The sequence below is a fragment of the Hyaena hyaena genome, unplaced genomic scaffold (assembly GCF_003009895.1).
Source record: "Hyaena hyaena isolate Hyena2069 unplaced genomic scaffold, ASM300989v1 scaffold_149, whole genome shotgun sequence".
In the NCBI taxonomy this organism is placed as follows: Eukaryota; Metazoa; Chordata; class Mammalia; order Carnivora; family Hyaenidae; genus Hyaena; species Hyaena hyaena.
The window spans coordinates 1,479,186-1,500,792 of NW_024080781.1; positions in this window are offsets into that span (position 1 = coordinate 1,479,186).

Genomic DNA, 21,607 nt, shown 5'->3' on the forward strand with positions numbered 1-21,607 from the left:
AATAGGGAAGGAGCTTTCTAAGGATCCCATTTCCCCATCACCGCAAAAGGGATTTATATGCATTGTTCCCTTTAGTGGTGCTGGGAAGTTTCGGTATAAATCCTTTAGATTTCACTGTGGGTACCAGCTACTCAGAGGCTCCCAGGGCTTGATGATTCGCACAAAATTGTGGTTTAAAAAAAATGAGTGGAAAAACTATTTTTTAAATGGTTCTGCTGGAAAGGTAACCGAGCTTCCCCGGGGGTCAGGTCACGTCTTCTACAACCCCAACGCCTTCCTGAGTTACTTGCATAACAGGCTATGTGAGGGCATTTGAGTGGCTCTGCATGAAAGGCCTATGCACATTTAAAAAGGCTGTGTGAATAGGAATTGTGACTGATGTAAAAATACCCCCTGCATTTTATTTGGTTCCTAGCTCTCCATTTGTAATTGAAATGAAGCTTCAAAAATGCCTCTTGCCTTTACATTTTTATGAAATCATACCTCTGATCTCCTAAGAGTATTGTTCTTCAGGTAATTTTGCCTCAGCGATTGAGGGAGATGAGAGCTTAATTTTTTTTAATTTGCAACTTCTCACAAAACAGTCAATAAGTGGGGGGAAAAAGAATAAAATGCCTCAGATGGTAAAAAAGAAAACGCCTCTATTTGAAAAGAAAAGTGAATGTAGGAAGGAGCTGCTGAGTTTCCCAAGGAGCATGCTCTCAGCAGCTCTTTCTTGCCGGCTATTTCTGTGCATGGTCTGGTCTGTAGGGCTGTCTCCCAGTTGAACTTTAATTATCCTGCACTTTTCAGGGAAGGTATGTGTTGGCTTGTAGCCAATGTGGGCTACGACTCTTCTTGTCACTACAGTGTCTAACAGCATGTACAGAACAATATCCCAATTAGATCTTTAAGTGTTAGAAATATGATACACCAGGGCATTTTTCTCGGAGGCTGATCAGTGGGGTGTTTCAAAAACACACAGAAGGTAAGCTTTATTCTAATCCTTTAAACAGCAGCCCAAGAAGGCAGCCCAAGTAACAAAAAACATAACTAGACAGGTGAGTATCTCTTCAGCTTGTAATTTTCTTTATCTTAAAAACAATTCATAGGTCAGAAGGGTCAAACTATCATTTAAAAATTTTTTTCTACTTATTCATTTTTCAGAGAGACAGAGACCAGGGTGAGTCGGGGAGAGGCAGAGAGGGAGAGAGAGAGAATCCCAAGCAGGCTCTGCACAGTCAGCACAGAGCCCCATGTGGAGTTCAAACTCACAAAGCCATGAGATCATGACCTGAGCGGAAACCAAGACTCAGATGCTTAACCGACTCGGCCACCCAGGTGCCCCTCAAGCCATCATTTTAAAGAACATTCTTTTAGTTATTATTACCTCTCAAGACACAAACTTCATTTCCTTGGTAACAAACGGAACTTTTTGTGCCTCTAGATTCATAATGTTTTATTGCTAACTGGAGATTTCTGGATAAATTAACATGAGGGATGTTTTAAGTAGCCATGTAACTTAGATTCCCTTTCAGGTTAATTCTCCAAACTAATAAAGTGAAATGCTCCTCTCTCTATGTCTACAACTGTCTCTCTCTGTCTCTCCCTCTTTCTTTGCTCCCCTTATCCTCTCCCACCTCCACCCATATATCAGAGATGGTAAGAAAGAAAAGATGTGGCAAAGGAAGCAAGCTCCTTTTATTCTTCTGCTCTGTTGAGACAATAATTGTGTAAAATGTCTGGACTAAGTTAAAATAGCCAAAGACAGCCTTTAATTTATACCCTGCAATGGGTTAAGGGTCCAGTCAGTCTTTTCTGTTTCTATCAGTCACTCTCTTTATAACAATTGGACTAAGTTATTTTGGATGTTAAAGTATTTAAATTCTTTCCATTGGCCCTACAGTCAACCACCGCATGGGTTATCAGCTCCATGGACTATTAACTATTTTCAGATGGAGTATGTAAAGACTTCAGATATGCCTGTGCTGATGATAAGGCTTAGAAGGAGGTAGACAAGGAATGGGGGTCACAACCAAAGGACAGCAGTGGACACATTTCTGAGGAACTAGGGGAGAAGGGAAAAGTAAGTTCCATTTTCACACACAGTTGTGACCTTCCTCTCATTCTATGTGCGCACACATACACTCACACAATGAGACTTCCTTTTGTGATATAAGTACAACAGATGGCTTAAGTGTGATTATTTGGTATGATGTTTCAAGTTTTCTTAGTTCACTGTAGTCTTCACAAAAAACAACGAAATACTTCTGCTTTCTATTGTTTATCATTTATGATTAGGTACTTCTTTCAAAAAATATCCCATAAATGCCGAAAAACTGGACACACTCCATCTTTCAAAATATTGGCTAATATTTAAAGAAGAATGAACGTCTAAGCCCTTGTTAAGTGAAGCAGCTTAATATATGCTGAAGGAAAAGATGGCATAATTATTGGGCAAAGGATTTAAATGAAATTTCTAATTTCTAATTAGTAATATCAGGGCAAAATGTCATTAACACAGCCAAGCACAGAAGTCTGAGATTATGTGACGTAAAACTGGTGTCTTTATGAATCTTTCTTACGGGCTTCACTTCAAAGAGTGACTGGTACTGACTGGTGTCTCTGAACAATTCCCCCAATTTCAGTTCTACCTGGACCACCCTCCTCTACCACTTCCAGGCCCAGGAAGGGACCATGGAACTGGAAAAGAACAAGTCATCTGATATTACAGCATATTTTAAGAACCAAAATGGTCATGGGGCGCCTGGGTAGCTCAGTTGGTTAAGCGTCTGACTTCGGCTCAGGTCATGATCTCACGGTTCATGGATCTGAGCCCTGCGTCAGACTCTGTGCAGAAAGCTCAGAGTCTAGAGCCTCCTCTGGATTCTGTGTCTCCCTCTCTCTCTGCTCCTCTCCTGCTGTCTCACGCTCTCTCTCTCTATTTCTCTCTCTCAAAACGAAATGAACATTAAAATTTTATTTAAAAAGAACCAAAATGATTACAATGTTGAGTAAAGGCATAGAACTGATAAACTTGGAAGCCTTTTATGAATTCCCAAAGTGTTTTTATAACCTTGGCAGGAATGGAAGAGAAATTACTTCTGGCCCTCAGAGTTAATTTCTGGGCTTCTCTGGTGCCCAGACTAAAGGATTTAAAAAATTGATCTAAAGAAGTGTTTTCAGTAGAAAAATTAACAATGATAATTCAGATTAATCTTGAATAAATTCAATTCAATGAACAAGTCATCTATTTTAACATAGATGTCTTTCGTTGATACGGTAGCTCCCAGAAACACGGCAAAACTTTTCTTTTTTTCCAACATCCTTTTATGGATCAGGCTGTCACAAGAGAAGTCAGGTGATTTGCCCAACTTTGCACAGCCAATGAGCGGTAGACCAGGACTAGAACCTGTGGATTGACCCCCCCCGCCCCATAAGCTTCTCTGTGCTACTCCCTAGCCCAACCTTCACAGCATTAACGTGTGATAAGTTGATGCTCCCATAAGATGTCCAGCTTGTTAGAGTAGACCCACTGCAGTCACAAAGACAACGACTGGTTTTCTTTAACTTTCCTTCCATTTATTTTAGTGGACGCTGTGCAGTGCCATGCTGAGCCTCAGTGGAATAAAAGGAAAAACAATAATACTGATTTTGTCTTTATTTAAAATATTGATATTGTGGGGCACCTGGCTGGCTCAGTCGATAGAGCATTCAACTCTTGCTCTTGGGGTTGTAAGATCGAACCCTGTGTTGGGTGTAGAGATTACTTAAAAATGAAATCTTTTAAAAAATAAAATAAAACATTGTAGTTATTATGGAGTTTTTTCATAATTTAATTTTTTTTTTTTTTTTTTGAGAGAGAGCATGAGTAGGGGAGAGAGGCAGAGAGACAGGGAAAGAAGAATCCCAGGCAGGCTCCATGCATGGAGCCCGACATAGAGCTCATTTCCACAACCCTGGGATCATGACCTGAGCCCAAATCAAGAGTCCGTTGCTCAACTGACTGAGGCACCCGGGAGACCCCAGTAATTTTAATTCTTAAAAATATCATTAAAATATTATTTTGATGACTGAAATTTGGTGCATCCCCACACCTCTTAAATTTTGCACCCCAGGCAAATACCTTACTTGCCTCATATAGCCCCTGGTACTTTACAAAAAGTAAAGTCACTAAAAGTTTCTATCCAATGTTTCTCAACCTAGTATCACAGAGAGGTAGATTGTATTTGAGCCCGTAGAGGAAGGAAGCTGTCACTTCTGTTTTGCTATTGGCTTCTGTCTGGGAGTTCAAGGTTGGTGTGCAGCTTTACATGACCCCAGGTGGCAAGCTTGTCCTCACCTGCCTGGGAAGGGAGAAGCACTATGGGAACCTCGATTGCTCTGGATTCCTTACCAAAAGGCCTGGGACCCAGTCAGGGTCACATCAGGAAAGCTATCGACCACCCATATACTCTCTATTGCTCATTTACATTATGATTAAAGCTAGTGTCCACTGGGGGCTCTTTAGGAATGTAGGGGGATGGGGAGAAAGAGGAATTCTCTAGGGTGTCATGTGGCATTATCTCAAGTCGACAGGTCTTCAATCCCAGATCTTGTAGACATCAGAGAACCCTAGCCTCCCTTTTAATGAAACAAACCTGGTTTAGGTATTCTTGTGGATATACAGCTTTCCTTCAATATATACTCATCAGTGCTTTATTTTAAGGAGGTAGAAACACATTTTGCAAGTTCTTTCTTAGCCTAGACAACTTGAGGGGGGAAAGGCAGCATAAAAGTAAATCTATAAAAAAAGAAGCTTGAAATACTAGATTTTATTGAATTCTTTCAATCACACCTAAATCCAATGGTAGTTATGGTGACAACCTCACAAAGATTATTCTCATATTTAGCCTGGCATTTAGCTGTAGTTCTTCATGTACCTTGTCTCATTCCAAATCACAGACTCCTGATGACAGAGTCAATAAGATAGAGTAGGTAAAAAAAGGACAGGAAACTCAGGGATGCTTGACAACTGCTCAACAACTATTAGATATTACTTTTCTACTAAAAGAGCATTCTGGGGCAAAATTTTAGTCTCCTATGGAATCTGCCTTTCCATTAATTGTACTACCCACCTGAGTGGAGCAGACATTACTTACCTGAGTGGTGTCATTACTTTAGAAATTAAAATATTTACATTTAAAAAGATATCAACCCCCCCCCATAAAAGTTGTAGGTATGTGGGAGGAGGAAATAAAATTGATACTCTTTGTGGCTCATGGTCTGTAAGTTATGTCTGTCTTCATGGATTTTGATAGCTTATGTTTTGCCAGGTTTTCATTTTATCTTAGCTAACACCCCGAACAGAAAACACAGCAAGTAGGTAAAAAAATCATCTGTGAACCATAATAAATGGATTTCTGCCAATGACAGGTCATGATACAGAAAAAAATCTGTGATGACCCTCTTTCCTCTACACTCATTTATCTCCTCCTGGTGTCCACTGATAGATTCTTGCTGTATGATTTATTGCAGAAAAACACCACCTAGAAATGGGCTTTTGATAAAATTGTTCAAGGATTCCTGGACAATAAATCCTAATCTTAACATGCAATGCTGCAGAATGTTTCACCTTTCTTATGCTATAAATAAAATATGCCAAATGTGATAATAAATCCATACATTTAAGCACTATCTATGTAGTTTAGGAAATAAAGTCATAGTATGTATGCCCAATGTTAATAGCAGTTCTAAGCCTGTTGATATTGATGGCAGTGTTTGTCCATTTGCCATCCAAATTTTTAGGACTTTATAGTACTTATGAAATTTTATGGCTTTTATCTGCCTCAGAAGGCTTGATCTGCAGAGCATATGTGGGTTAAGCATAATCAGTTTCTGGTGGCTTGAATCAAAAGAGATGTTTCCTGAACACAGACAACTTGCTCTGGGAGACAGCTGAAATTTTGAGTTCATGCGGAGACCTTTCTCATAATTAATCATCTACTGAGGAAGTGATGAGAGGCTGGGTCACCTTACCGTGACCCCACTCATGGCCCAGGATGTTAAGGGCACAGAGCCCTACTATTTAGGCTTCTTCTCATAAGCTTAAAGACAGGTATTTGACTTCCATACATGGTAGAAGGTTGAGGGAGCCAAGCCCTACTGATCTTCTTTGAGCTGATTTTCTCATCACTGCATGGAAACCTAAAGACTGATTTTAATTGCTGAGGGCCCATGAAGCTTATAAACAATTGGAAACATCCATCTAATCAAAAAGATGGAAGCAAGATCTTAATCACATGTGGGTTTCTCAAACTTGGCACTACTGACATTTGGGGTTGGATAATTCTTGTTGTGGGTGGTGGTTCTGTGCATTAGGGGATGTTTAGCAGGCTCTCTGGTCTCTACTCACTAGAAGCTAGTATCTTTCCTCCATCATCCCAAGCTGTGATAACCAGAAATGTCTCCAGACACTGCCAAATGTCTCCTGCAGGGTAAAATCATCTCTGGTTGTATACCACATCGATCGATCCTATAAAATACATGTTAATAATAACCATGACATTAAAGAGAACAAAACTACTTTTATCTGCAGAAAAAGGAAAAGAGTCAAAGTAAAAGATGCTGAGTTTGGGAACGAGAGTGAGTTGGCTTTTATTTTAAAGAAGGCTGAAGGATGACCTCCCTATCCCACGCACAGAGAAAAGGAAAACTCCCACGAAGTGCTGTTACTAAGAAATCATGTGTTAAATACCACATTGTGCAATCATTTACATTGAACTTGACAGAATTAAAATATGGATGTAAAAATAGGGTGTGCTTGAAAATAGTGACCACACTAGAAAGGAGGAAATGGAAATGAGAATCAAGGAACCTAAGGGAAGTTTTTTTCTCCACCAAATTGGAAGTGGAGAAATCCATTATATCATATGAAGCTTTCTTTGTGTCCTCAGATATTTATTGAAGGTCAAAGACAGAGATGCCTAATGGGTTATGATTATGTGAAATGAAGTGAGAAACAATGTTTTATAACAGCAAACACTTTTTATAGTGACAGTGTATTATGTTCACTAAAACGTCTTACAGCTGCCTTGTCCCTGGTATCCATGGCTCAAAGCAGGAAAATAATATGTTATTCAAGAAATACATAGAAATTGGGGGTGTGACTTGTTCAGAGCTAGGTCTCTTGTCTCAAGACCCAGGAAAATTTCCCACTATGCTTTGTCCAACTTGAATAACCATTTACTCTAAAAAAAACATATTGCCTCCTTCACGTCATTTTTTTTTCCATCTCAGCTCTGAAAAAGCATTACATCTTAGTGATAAAGAATTGATGAAGATTTACATCAGGGTTCCCATCATTTTGAGCTTGAGGATACTTTTACAATACTCAAAACTCTCAAAAAATATTCTCATTCATGCATTTATTCCTTAATTTATTCAACAAATATTTATTGAGTGCTTCTGAAATGTCAGGAACTCTTAAATGCCAGGAGCCCTGAGATGAGAAAACAGAAAGAGCCGCTGCCCTGTGTGAAGTGCGCAGTCTAATGGGAGACACAATGTGCTCACTGCTATATCTTAGGACTTAACACGGGGCCCAGCACAATGCACATGTTCCATCAGGGCTCGCTAAAATTTAATGCATGTATCCACATCAAATAAAATCTAAATGGCTTATTTTGGCCTGTGAGACTCTGCAAAATCTGGCTCCGGCCTTCCTGACCGTACCTCTCAGCATCCTTCCCCCACTCTGCTCTAGCCACACTGCTCTCTCTTCTGCTTCGTGTCAAGCTCCACCCACTCACCCCACCCCACATGTCCCATGCATGGACTTTTCTCCTTACATGAAAATATCTTCTTCCATATCTTTGCCTGGCTGGCTCCTTAGTTTAGTGTTCAGCTCAATGCTCCCTTTTCACTGAAGACTTCCCTCACCTGTCTCTCAATACCTTGTTTTATTTTCATGATAGCACTAAGCACTATCTGATACTTTCTTGTTTATTAGCCTCTTTGTTTAGTGTCTGTGTCTCCGTAAAGAATGTTTGTCCCATGAGGACAGGCACTTTGTCAGCTATGTTTATCAACTTAACACCAGTGTCTAGAGCACATCTGGATCACAGTCGATGCTGAAATATTGGTGGGAGGCTGAAGAAAACAAATACACATGTTAATTACAAGATGTAAGGTGCTACTGAGGAAAGAGAAAATTAGCATGGAAAATAGCAAGAGGAGATCTATAAGGTACAATTAGTGAAGAATTCACTGAAGCAGTAACATTTAGGCCAAGGCAAATGCTGTCAGAAATACAGTGTGGCACAGGCCCCAAGGGAAAACAAGATTTTTTGTCTTGGAGGTGCTAAGAGGAAGCTGTGTGGTTGCTATTTAGTAAGCAGGGGAGGGGGAAATGGAAAAGTATGAGGAAGCAAGTTATATAGGGCAGGAGTTAGCAAAAAATGGCCCAGTGCACTAAACCTGCCACATGTTTTGGTAAACAAAATTTGATTGGAATACAGGCATGCCCACTTGTTCACATATCACCTATGGTTGTTTTCCCACCACAACAGCAGAGTTGAGTAGCTGCAAAAGAGATTCTTGTTTCTCTTACCAAGCCTCGAATATTTACTGTCTGGCTTTTACAGAAAAAGTTTATTAACCTCTAAGATCTTGGGCCTGAGGAAACGGACTTGGGTTTCATTTTACTGTAACACTGTCTACAGGTTCTTTGACGTTCCTTCCTTCTAGGGGTGGAGTCTATGTCTCTTAGCCTTGAATCAGGCTCTGTGACTCCTCAGTCAACAGGATACAGAAGTGACACTGTGTACACTCAGTCTTCAAGACACTGACAACTTCTGTTTTGTGTCACTTAAAACCTAGCCACCATGTTGTGAGAAAGACCTAGCAGCCCACAGGGAAGTCTGCAGGGTGAGGCCCACATGGGTACCAAAAGTCGGCACATACTTGCCAGCTTTGTGAAGGAGACTTCCTGAAAGGAGATCCCCCAGCTCCCTAGAGCCACAACTTTAAACTAGGAACAGCAGAGAAGAGCTGACCTCGCCCAAACTGCAGATTGGTGAGCAAAATAAATGATGAAGTGTTGTTTTCAGCCACTTTGCTTTCGGGTGTTTTATGATGCAACAGTGGCAACCAGAACAAACAGGAAGGCATTCATGTCATTTTCTCTACATAGTTTCTCTACATAGTTTCATATTTATTTTAACATACATAATATAGAATCACTTCTTTAATGTTTATCCTTTCTCTCTGTTTTCCTTGCAAAGTATCTTCCAACTGACCACACAACTTTAGTGACTCAATAGATAAATGCATGCCTACTGTATGTAGGAGTCTAAAACATATTCATTGCTTGGTAGCTTGATATTTAAACAAGATATTCAGTTCGAAAGTGAAGGCTCATAATAACAGTACTTCTGTCAATACAAAGGAACATGTATCTAAATAATAAGATTTTTCCTCTCTGGAATTTTAATTGTGAAATTTAGTAAGGTCTCCTTCATGTGATTTTTTTAAATTTCAAAGAACAGTTCAGTTGTCACTGTAGAATTCTTATATTAATAGATTATTCTGGCAGTTCATAAATATCAAATTATTATTCTACTTATGAATTAGCTATTTTTCTTTAAACACATACATTTAGTGCCAGGTTTTTTCTTAATATATAGAAACTCAATCATTAAAAACAGAATTGGATGTTAAAATTAGAAAAATGAGTACCTGAAGATGAAGAAAATGATTTGGAAGAACTAAAAAATTAAAATGTTCCACATATAGTCTCTTTTGGAAATCTGGCTTTGTACTTTGAAGATTGACATAGAAAAAAGCTGATAGAAAAATTTCTTTAGCACTATGCAAATTTTTAATTTATGAAAAAAGCTATATTATCTGCCTGCATATGAGGAATAAAAATCACTGGGCTTTTTTTTAATCCTTTCATTTTACAGGCCACAATAATAGGGCAAGTTACAAAAAAAATTGTTTTCTGCCAACTTTACGGTTCAAACTCTGAGTAAGACTGAGATAATTTATGGTGGAGAAAATGATCTGCATCTGGAATCTGTAGTTGAACCTGCCACATGACTGAGCTAGTTTTTATAAAGAAGCTAGAAATCTGGCGCCACAGCAAATGAAGAAAATGAGTTTAATCACTTAACAAGCGTGCTGCCTTGGATCCTGATGGCTGGAGCAGAATGAAACATCTAAGCAAAGGACAGCAGGTAGAAACATTGAAAGTCTGGGGACCACTGATGACTGGGCATGTCAAACAAGCCAAAACAAGCAAACTTACAAGGACATGGAGGATGGTGAAGTCCAGGACCGCGGCATTATGTGTGCAAGAAGGGAATTCTGTGTTATCTGCGTGACAATAGTTGATAAGATGGCAAATGAAGGCATATGACACTGGCCTGTCAGGGAGGAGTTCCCAGCATGCCGAAGTAGCATCATCCAGTTAATGCTTTAGCCCAATGGAGTTTTTATTTTCAAGACTCAACCATTACATTACTATGAATTGGTTATCCTGGGTCTGAGATGGATTAGAGACAGGCAAAACACGCAAACCACACAAACTCGGAGCAAGGGAGAAAGGCCGAAGCAAAACTCTGGAAACTGATTAAAAATTTCTCTTAAAGAGAACACTGAACACGTTCATAAAAGGAGTCATCCTAGAGAAATGGTTTAAGAACACAAACTCTTTTTACAGCATTCTTAGTGTTCAGCTCCTAGGTTGAATGAAGGTTTTACAATGTTCAACTTATGATTATGCACATATATTGCATTCATTATTTTGCATTTATTAAATACATGTTTAATGTATGCAACATATAGTATATTTTAGTTATTACATAACACAGAACTGGGTTTGAATTCTAGCTCGGTTACTGTTACATTGAGTAAGCTACTTAAATGTTCTAGACCTCATCATCTATAAAATGTATGAAAGTATAAATGTATAAAACAATCTCACTGGAGTTTTTAGAAGGTTAAAAGAGACCGTACATGGAAAGTACTTGGCATAGACTGGTGTTATGTTTAAGCTTGAGGGTAACAGTTTAGATACTAGAAAATAACATCCCAGCAGTGACTGTAATGGAACAAGAATGGCTTTGGACACTGAGAAAAGGATCAGCATAAATTTGGAAAATGGGATTAAAAAAGATTCTGGGGGCGCCTGGGTGGCTTAGTCGGTTAAGCGTCCGACTTTCGCTTAGGTCATGATCTCGCGGTTCGTGGGTTCGTGCCCCGCGTCGGGCTCTGTGCTGACTGCCAGCTCAGAGCCTGGAGCCTGTTTCAGTCTGTGACTCCCTCTCTCTGACCCTTCCCTGCTCAAGCTGTCTCTCTCTCTCTCTCTCCTAGAAATAAATAAAACATTTAAAAAAATAAAAATAAAAAAAAAATAAAAAAGATTCTGGACTGAACTGAACCAAGAGTACTTCCTCACTCATACTGTTAAGTAGTTTCTATTAAATTCTTAGCACTGATAGGGGCACCTGGGTAGCTCAGGCTGTTAAGTGTCAGACTCCTGATTTTGGCTCAGGTCATAATCTCACATTTTGTGACTTCAAGATCCATTTCAGGCTCTGTGCTGACAGTGCAGAGCATGTTTGGGATTCTCTCCCTCTCTCCCTCTCTACCTCTCTGCCCTCACCCTGCTCGTTCTCTCTCTCTCAAAATAAATAAGTAAAAATAAATAAATTCTTAGCACTGAGACAGGAACTTCCACGGATAAACTTTTATAGCTTCTTGGATAAAATTACAATTTTGTTCGCAGTATTGCAAATGAATATATATATATCTTTATTCCATGCTGTGGTTTCAGTCATTCCCAACATATCTGAGAAAATATTCCTTCATAAATTTATTCACTTTTTAAAAAATGTAAGGTCTATGCCCACTGTGGGGATCAAACCCATTATCCAGAGATTAAGAGTCACATGTTTGGGGCACCTGAGCGACTCAAATCAGTCAAGTGGCCAACTTTGACTCAGGTCATGATCTTGTGATTCACAAGTTCAAGCTCCATGTTGGGCTCTGTGCTGACAGCTCAGAGCCTGGAGCCTGCTTCGTTTTCTGTGTCTCCCTCTCTCTCTGCCCCTCCACTAGTAATGCTCTCTCTCTCTTTCTCCTTCTCTCTCTCTCTCTCTCTCTCTCTCTCTGTCAAAAATAAATAAATAAAACATTAAAACAAAGAATCACACGTTCTACTGACTAAGCCAGCCAGGAGTCCCTAAATTTATTTTCTTTTATCAAAGAGATAAATACCAGGATGTTAGAGGGTCACTTCCTAGAGGTCACTGCAGCTCAAAACATCCCTGACCTTTAAGATACCAGTAGCAGAGCCAATATGGGAAAGGAGGTGGGACAATCAAAGCAGACATTCTCTCTCCCTCCCCCTACCCAATAGCAGACCACAGCAGCATCCCTTTAAAAAGCAGCAGCACCCCTTTAAAAAATAATCCATCTCTGGATGGAATCACGTATTCAACATTATTAGATATGGTCTTCGGTTGAGACCTTATTATGATTTATTTGGCAGGCAGTTCAAAGCCCAAAGGGGATAACTATTGGGCTTGTGAAGCAAAAGGAGAAAGAACAGGGAACTCCAAAGAAAGAGGAAAGAAGAATAGGTGATAAAATGTAAAAGGTAAAATATAAAAAATATATAAAAACCTCTGAGTCACTGTCCCATATTCCCATAATACGTATTCCAGGTCATGGCCCTTTTCTACTGCCGGTGAGGTCATTATCCAACAACCATGTTCCAAATCAAACAACTAATAGCTACAAGTTGAGGGTCCTTTACGATAATCCACTATTTGAAAAGATTCAAACCATCTTCTGCTAGACTAATCTACAGAGTTAGTGTTTGTGTGGCATTACACCTACCTTACACCTTCATGTCCCTCAAGGGGACTGAAGACAAAAAGGCATATTTAGCAAATTATTAGCCTCAAGTTTTTTTACTTTATATGTTGAAATAATTATAGATGCCCAGGAAGTTGCAAAAACAATGCAGGTAATTCCTTTGGACCGTTCACCCAGTTCCCCCCAAGGTAACATCTTATATAGGCTCTTACGTAATTATGCCAAAATATCAAAACCAGAAAACTGACATTGATACAATCAACAGGCCTTATTCAAATTTTTCATCAGTTTTACATTCACTCACTTAAGTGTGTACGCCCGTGTGTGCAATTCCATGCAATTTTAGCCTCTGTGGAGATCCATGTAACCTCTACCATAAACATAATGTATACAGAATGCTTCCATCACCATAAAGATCCTTCTTGTGACTCCTTTATAGTCTAACCTCTCTCCTATCTTCCCCCCAAGACCCTCTATCTCCTTCCTAGCCTCTGCCAATCACTAATCTCTTCTACATTTTAAAATTTTTGTCATTTTGGAAAGTTATATAGATGAAATACAATACATAACCTTTTCAGAAATTTTTCCATTCAGTATAATTCCCTTGAGATTCATCCAAGTAGTTTCATGTATCAATAGTTTGTTTCTTTTTATTGCTGAGTTGTGTTCCATCACATGAATGCATCACAGAGTGTTTAACCATTCACCCACTGAAGGACATTTGGATTGTTTCCAGTTTGGGCAGTTATAAATAAATCTGCTACAAACATCCATGTACATATTTTTTGTGTGAACTTAAGTTTAAATTCTCTGAGATAAATGCCCAGGGGTGTGATTGTTTGGGTGTATTGTAAGTATGTGTTTAATTTTTTAAGAAACTGCCAAATTGTTCTCCAGAGTGGCTGCCAGCAGTTTACATTTCCATCAGCAATATGAGTGATTGAGTTTCTTCATATCCTCACCAGCATTTGGTGTTGTCATCATTTTTTATTTTAGCTGTTCTAATATCTGTGTAGAGATATCACATCAGGTCTTAATTTGTGTTTTCCTAATAGCTAGTGATGTTGAATATATTTTCATGTGCTTATTTGCTATGTGTATGTCCTCTTTTGTGAATTATCCATTCACAACTTTGGCCAATTTTCTATTTGGATGGGGCTTTGTTCTTTGCTTCCCCCCCACCCATTGAGAATTCTTTATATATTTATATATATTCTAGATGTGAGTCCTTTGTCAGTTATGTGGCTTGCAAATACTTTCCCTAGTCTGTAGCTTGTTGTTTCAGAACATTTTGTAAAACCAAAGGTTATATTAAAAGAGAAAAAGATCACTATTTTATAAACATAGTGCCAAAAGATTTTATGGATATTTAAGATTTGATTGTAATTAACAACAGGAAAATATTTATAAGATTTATAACTATAAATATAAATATAAATAATAATATATAATTTATTATTTATATATAATATATAATTTATTATAATAATAATAAATAGAAATATAACTATAACTATAAATATTATAACTATTTATAATAGAAAGTTCTCTAAAACTCTATTCTGCTCATAAATTGATGTAACTTCTTCTATGAAAGTAAAAACTTCAATAGCTTTAGTTTTTAAAGGAAGTGTTACATTCTTTATTTTAATTATTATATAAGGGATTGACTACTACACATGCTAATGGGTGATACATGATATAAGAAATAATAAATGTTTTCATTTTCTAGAAGTTAGTTTCTGATGGAAGCAGAATACTGCTTATTAACATTCTTCCTTTAAAAACTCTCAATGCCCAACTCTTAAAAACTGAGAACAAACTGAGGGTTGATGGGGGGTGAGGGAGAGGGGAAATTGGGTGACGGGCATGGAGGAGGGCACTTGTGATGAGCACTGGGTGTTATATGGAAACCAACTTGACAGTAAACTATAATAAAAGAATTTTTAAAAATAAACCTCTCAATGCCCATATCTGTTACTATCTACCTCTTACGTGACAATGTCAAGTTTAATTGTTTCTTCCTTCATTCCTATTTCCACATATTTCCACAGTTCATTATTTACATCTCTTTTTAACACTTATGGGTTATTTTTTACGTTGTATTTTAGTTGGCTATTGGCTATATGTCCCTTCTCTCCTTCACCACTCAAATTAGTTCCTTGAATTGTCTTCATCTCTTTCCCCAGGTCCTACCTTACACCCTACCAATTGCAAAGAACTCAATAAACATTGGTATGATTTAAAATAATGCCATAACAAGAAAATCTCAAACTATGGTTTATTTAAAATTTATCCATGAAGTTCATTTTTGCTCTCTAATTTGCTTCATCAGCCTCATTCTCTGGCTAATGTGACAATTAGTGTAAATTCTTTGAGCCATATCAACTGAAGAAGCCAGATGTGTAACCTCTGAATATGTTGCATGAAACTGAGAAATGCTTATAATGGATTGAGAGCAGTTTGCTATCATTAAGTTGTGTGCTTAACTTTGCCTCAGTGTGCCTTTCTCAATGGTTCATGACTCTCTTTATTAGATGATGAAAGGATTTTGGTGAAGCTTTTGGCAAGAAGGAAAGACAACTACCTCTCCTGTTTCTACGGTGCAGAGAACACATTCTGTTAGTGTGGTAAGAATATCAAAAAGTAGACTCTTCCTCATTGGTTTAACATTCCATCTCCCTTACAACATTAGATTTTAACTGTGGCCTTTCTGTGTAATCTGGTGACCTGGCCAACCCCACAATGGTCTCATCCCTCCCCGGTGCTCCGGGCAGGACTGATACCCCGTATAATACAGTCTCTTCTCTCATCTTGGGCCATGAAGCCTCGTTGGCATTATCAGTTCAATGCAGCCTACCAGTATACTGACCTAGAAATCATGCTTAGAGCCCTTTTCTTTCACTTGCCCTCCCCGTCTAATCTCCTATTTCCTATTTCTGACCTAAACTAGCATTCGCCAGTCTCACATAACTCCTGTAGCCCAGTGTTGGGATTCTTATCCTAATGATTTCTCTGGGGCCTGCAATTTGGGGTTTTGACTAGTTCCCTCCAGGATTCTAAACCGTAGCTTCTAAGGGCATACTTGCCTTGCTTTTCTGTCTCTTAGCATCCTTGTAGATCAAATGGGAGTTTTCACTACATCTCAAGTGCTAGGAATCTCCATAGTGATTGCAGATCTGGCTTGTTCCAGGTAGGCCAAATTACCACTTCTTTCCCCAGACCATATAAGAGAATAAAGGTTGGGGTGGGTGGATTCAGGCACATTCTTTGACCTCTCTACATCATAAATACCAGCTTTCACTCCATTTCAATAGCTCACTCGCTAAGATCTTATTTATCAAGCTTCCCTTAACCAGTTTTTTGGTTATTTAATCCAAACTATTCAATCTTGAGTTCTGTGTTAAAGGAGTTGCCCAGATTGCCCAAGTCATAAGAAAGTGACACCAGCAGGAAAGATGGACTCAAGACTTCTAAACATCTTATTCCCCATAAAAGCAATGAGAATGCTGGTTAAAAAATTGTCAAAACAAACCTTTTCAGAACTAGAAATAAACCAAAGTCTTAATTTCTGTCAGGAAATATTTGTTTAAGAAAAAAATGGTGAAATCTTGGTGAGAGCAGGTTGTTTTGTGGCATTTGAACTTGTGCTATTTTCATTTCCCCCTTCTCAGCTCTGTGGTATCTTTGAAAGCCCTCAAATGCAATTACAATGAAAACCAGCAGGCCAGTAGCCACAGGAGGGGGCAGAATGGGGTTGGAGTTCCTCCAAATCCATTACTAGAAAATCATCATTATTTGACCTATCTGGCAGCTCCATTTGAAGGGCTTGTCTTTATTTGAACTGACTCAGAGCTCATCTGGTGTAAGGAGACTTTTCTGTGGAGGCATTTGTTGGAAACAACAAATGGCAATGGCTTAACAACAGCTGCCTTAGGTACCAATAACATTTGGGGCCAAAAAGAAGTTAACCAAAATACTTAAAAGGAAAATCCGGGAACTTTGATGAACATGAGTTCTGAGAAGATCTCACATATATCTAGGAATCCAGAAGGTCCTGTATATACAGAGGAATCAAAGGATGCCCAGAACTTTGTGCATGCTGGGAAAAGACCCTAAACTCTCACTTCTGCATGACTTTGAGGTTCTATACAAGTAGGAAATGAAAGCTAAGGGAGAGTTGTAAAGTGTCTGCCTAATATTCAGGACATATCCCAACACTCACATAGAACCTCACAGCCAGAGCTGGGACACTTATTGGTTCCAAGCATTTAATGACATCTCTAACTATTAGCTGGCCTCTAACCTAACTAAGCAGACTTCAGAGCCTCCGGTAGCAAAGAATACAGTCTTCACCAAATTAGTTCGGAGAGTTACAAAAACACTTAGCAACAACAATAATAAATAGCAACAATAAAGTAAGAGGAGATTGAAAAATCTAATTTCCACAGTTGTCACATCACATTCCTTAAGATGTCCAATTTTTGATTAAAAAAATGATGAGACATGTAAAGAAACACAATGGCCCATTCAATAGAGACTGACCCTGAGGAGGTCCAAACAATGGATTTAGATAGATAAGGATACACATTTCCTATCTTAATTATGTTCAATGAACTAAAAGAAACATACCTAAAAAACTAAAGGAAGATATGAGAATGATGCTTCATCAAATACAGAATATCAATAAAGAAATAGAAATTATAAAATAGAGACAAATCGAATTTCTGAACCTGAGAAGTACAGTGAGTGTAATGAAAATGCACTGGAGGAACTTCACAGCATATTTGAGCAGGCAAGAGAAAGAATTAGCTAACTTGAAGATGGGTCAATTTAGATGATCCCATTTGATAAGGGGAAAGAAAAGAGAATGAGGAAAAATGAACAGTGCTTCACAGACCTGTAGAACAGCATCAGGTGTGCCAATATCTGCATAACAAAAGGGAAGAGGAAAAGAAAGGGGCAGAAAAAATATTTCAAAGCATAACTGCTCAAACTTCTGAACTTTGATGAAAACATTAATCTACACATTTATAAAGTTCAATGAATTCCAAGTATGATAGACTAAAAAATATCCACACCTAGGCACAGCATGATCTAACTGTAAAAAACCGAAAGCAGAAAAAGAATCTTGAAAGCAACAAGGGACGTGACTCGTTGCAATAATTCTTAATGGAGTGGAAGACTTAGTGACTCTTAGATGGGGATATCCCTTAAGCTGATGTATAGACTCAGGGCACAAACAGTTACTGTGGGCACCTGACCCTGGATTCCTCTAGCTTGGCTGCCCTTTGCCTGTTGTCCACTTATTTAAACAGCTTGTCTTCTCAAGCTGTTTTAGTGCTATACATCAGCTTCCTATTTCCATCTAGATCTCTTGGTGTTAAGCCCTTGATGCCTTTAAACTTGACTTGAGCAATTTGCCTTCAGTTACATACACCACAATCATGAGGCTGGGGATGCCCCAAATCTCCACTCTAGGACCCAGCCCAACCTAGACTGTGCTGGAAGACCTCTGGGTACACCTCTACAGGGAAGGAAGAACCAAAAACCTTCACCTTCACAAAAAGAAAGACAGGGATGACCTCCAAACTTATCTTCCCTCCATTTTCCCCTTCAACTCAATCCGTCCTTACTTATTTTCATCTTATTACAGAATAATGTGCCTCCTCCTTTTCAAGATCAACCTGGACTCAATTCCCACACACTCATCTCCTCCAGGATCTCAGTAGTCTCTTATCTCTTATATCCTCCTTTCTCTTTCCATCCCCACTGAATTGCTCCACACAGACTATAAACATTATGAAGTCATTCCCAGCCATGCCATTCCCCCCACCAACACAAATATTCCTTAATCTCTACTTTGATTTGCCATCAAAATCCTTTAAAAGAAAAGCAATACTCCCTGCTTCCATTCCAGTCTTTTACCCAGGCATTTGCTTTTCTCTTCCACAATCCCATTAATACTGATCCTGAAAGTTGCCTCTTCAGGGACCTCATTCCACTAGACTTCTTTCAGTGGAGTCAAGCTGCTATCAGGACGGTGCACAGACCTCATTCACTCTGCCTTCACCCTTCCTACTGTTGAGACCATGATTTAAGTCTATGTTACACATTTGAGTCATCGTGGAGTTTTATAAATTGCCCATACCTTGGATCCACCTTAGAAATTCTGATTTAATTGATTTGGGGGGAAATGCAGTTATATTTCTTATAGACCACCCTGTTGGTTTCAATATACAAACAGACTTTGCCCTCAGTTCTTCTCTGCTCTTCTCATTCTCCCTAATATCTATGGTTGGCTTTTGTCAGCTCCTATGGCTCCGGCTTTACCTGTAATCTCTAGATATCCCCAAATCTCATCTTCAGAGTGGAGTTTCTCATCTCCCTTAGCACATTCTGCTAACTTCCCTGTGCACATTTTCCACTCTTAAAAGACTATTTCCTGAACAAACGCATTATATATCCTTCAAAACATGCCGTCACTCTTCTTTTTTTTTTTCTCTCTATCTCTAAGCAGCAACATCATCCACCTATAAACAAAGCTGGAAACCCAGAGTCAACCTGGATTACTTGTCCATTACCTACTAACAGTTGCTTACTTATCTAGTGCTATCTGCCTCTTAACTGTTGAAACATCATAGCTTTAAACTAAAGCACATCTCAGTTTGGAGCTCCACCACCTATTAGCTCTATTACTTGTGTCACTAACTTTATATCTCTAAGACTCTTTAGAATGAGTCCAGTTATACTATCACACAGTATTGTTCTGAGGAACAAATAAAATGAGGCATTTAGTTCATAGTAACGACAGGAATAAATGACAGTTGTGGTTATTGCTGTAACCTTTGTCCTCTTGATCCCACTAGAACTGAATTTAAGCCATTATTCTCTCTTCCTTGGACAACAGTAGTGTCTCCTCCTGCCCATTCTCAGGGGTATCTTCATAAAACACAGATCTGATCACATCACACACAACTCATGAGACTCCAGTGGCCCTAACATTCTCCTAGAACATTGGAACCAAGTGTGAAGAGCCTGTGATAGCATGGTGGGTAGTTTGGGAAGGGAGTTGAGCCTTCTCATAGGCTTCAACAGCATCCATCCATTCTTTCATAAAAACATTTGGCATTTTTTAACCTTTATAAACAATTCTCTGTGATGCTACTTTACATTCTTCACTCATCTTCCATTGAGATTGCTGCCCCATCCCTTGTATATAGAAATTCTGGGGCTACTACTGTCAACTGGGAAGAATCTCCTGGCACCCACCCCACCCTCTCATCCTCTACCTGATGCCCTTCCATACTCATAGAATTTTAGGAGCAACCCTACAGGAAAAATTCTTGGGGCCAGAAGCAGTCAAAACTTTGTTAGCACAAGTTGATCACCCCTCAAGAAAACATGGAAGTATGGTAACCCAGTGGATTTTTTTTTATTGCTATTCATACACATCTCTAATTACAGCTGCTTCCATGGTTGGTGTGACAGGCAGAAGCAGGGCAAATGTCAAACTACCAATGATAGTGACAATTCAGTGGGTCCTCCATTCACTAAGTACTTAAAATTCTTTTGCATAATTACGCACATCTCTCTTTAAAAATATGTACATATTAGTTTTAGCACAACTAATGATAGCTTTTCTGACACAGGATGTCTTTAGTTTTTCTCAATAAATTGCTATTTTTTTATTTTTTTATTATGGGTTTTGGAATGAAGATTGATTTTTGAACCATTTGGGGGGGATAATAGCTGACTTTTGTGCTACCGTGCCATTGCACAGTTCACATTTCAATAATTAAATATAAACACGCTCCCTCAAAGAACAGAGTCACTTAAAATATGGCAGTCCTTCATTAATAATCGATTTACAGAATCCCTCGTGGTGGAAACGACAGCCTCTCGAAGCTGTCATGACACTGTCAGTCTTGCTAGAGCAGGTAAGAATTACTTCTTGAGCTCCAAACAGAGTCGCAAATAACAATGGTTTCCTTGGAGACCCAGCAGCAAAGCTTAGAGCACTGTACCTGTAGTACTGGCACTTCCAAATAAAAAGAATGTTTCCCTCCAGAGACTGATCAGTCTTCCAGCTTGAGGAACTTCTGGCCCATTTTTAGGGAGAAATCTCTAAATGTTTGCTAGTGAGGAGGAAGGACATAGGAGACAGGGATGTGCAGGCTTGTGAGTTGGGTCACGCTCAGAGCCGAAGCCACAAGCAGCCTAGTTTGCAATGCTAAGGAGGCAGAGAGCAGCAGGAAAGCTGTCCTTAGTAATGAGTCACCCCTTATGAAAAGCCCCCCCCCCCCCCCCCCCCCCCCCCGTCTGTGTCTCTCGACTGATCATCATCAAGTCACAAGGCAGAAGGATACGCTGGAGACCAACACAATGACACAATGCAAGTCATAGTTTTAAGAGGCTGCATGTGATGATTTTGGTCCTTCCTTCTTTTTGTGTTGTTTTATTTGCAGAATCAAAAAAGCTGGACTCTTGAACATTTTAGAATTATGGATGCTCTTCTTGGGATGCTGTGGATGTATAGCACATTTTCTCCCTTTCTCCCACACTCTTTTTAGCACTCTTTCTGGGGGAGGTCCTATAGATTTACTGGGGAGATTTGAAGACGACTTTGGTGCAAAATGCTTATCTCACTTCTCCCTTTCCCACACACATCCCCTTACCCCCAACACTTCTTGCCTGGAGGAGGGAGCCAGGATCCCCAGGTGAGAAGTGGAGACAGAATTCAGATAAGATGCAAATTTTGAGG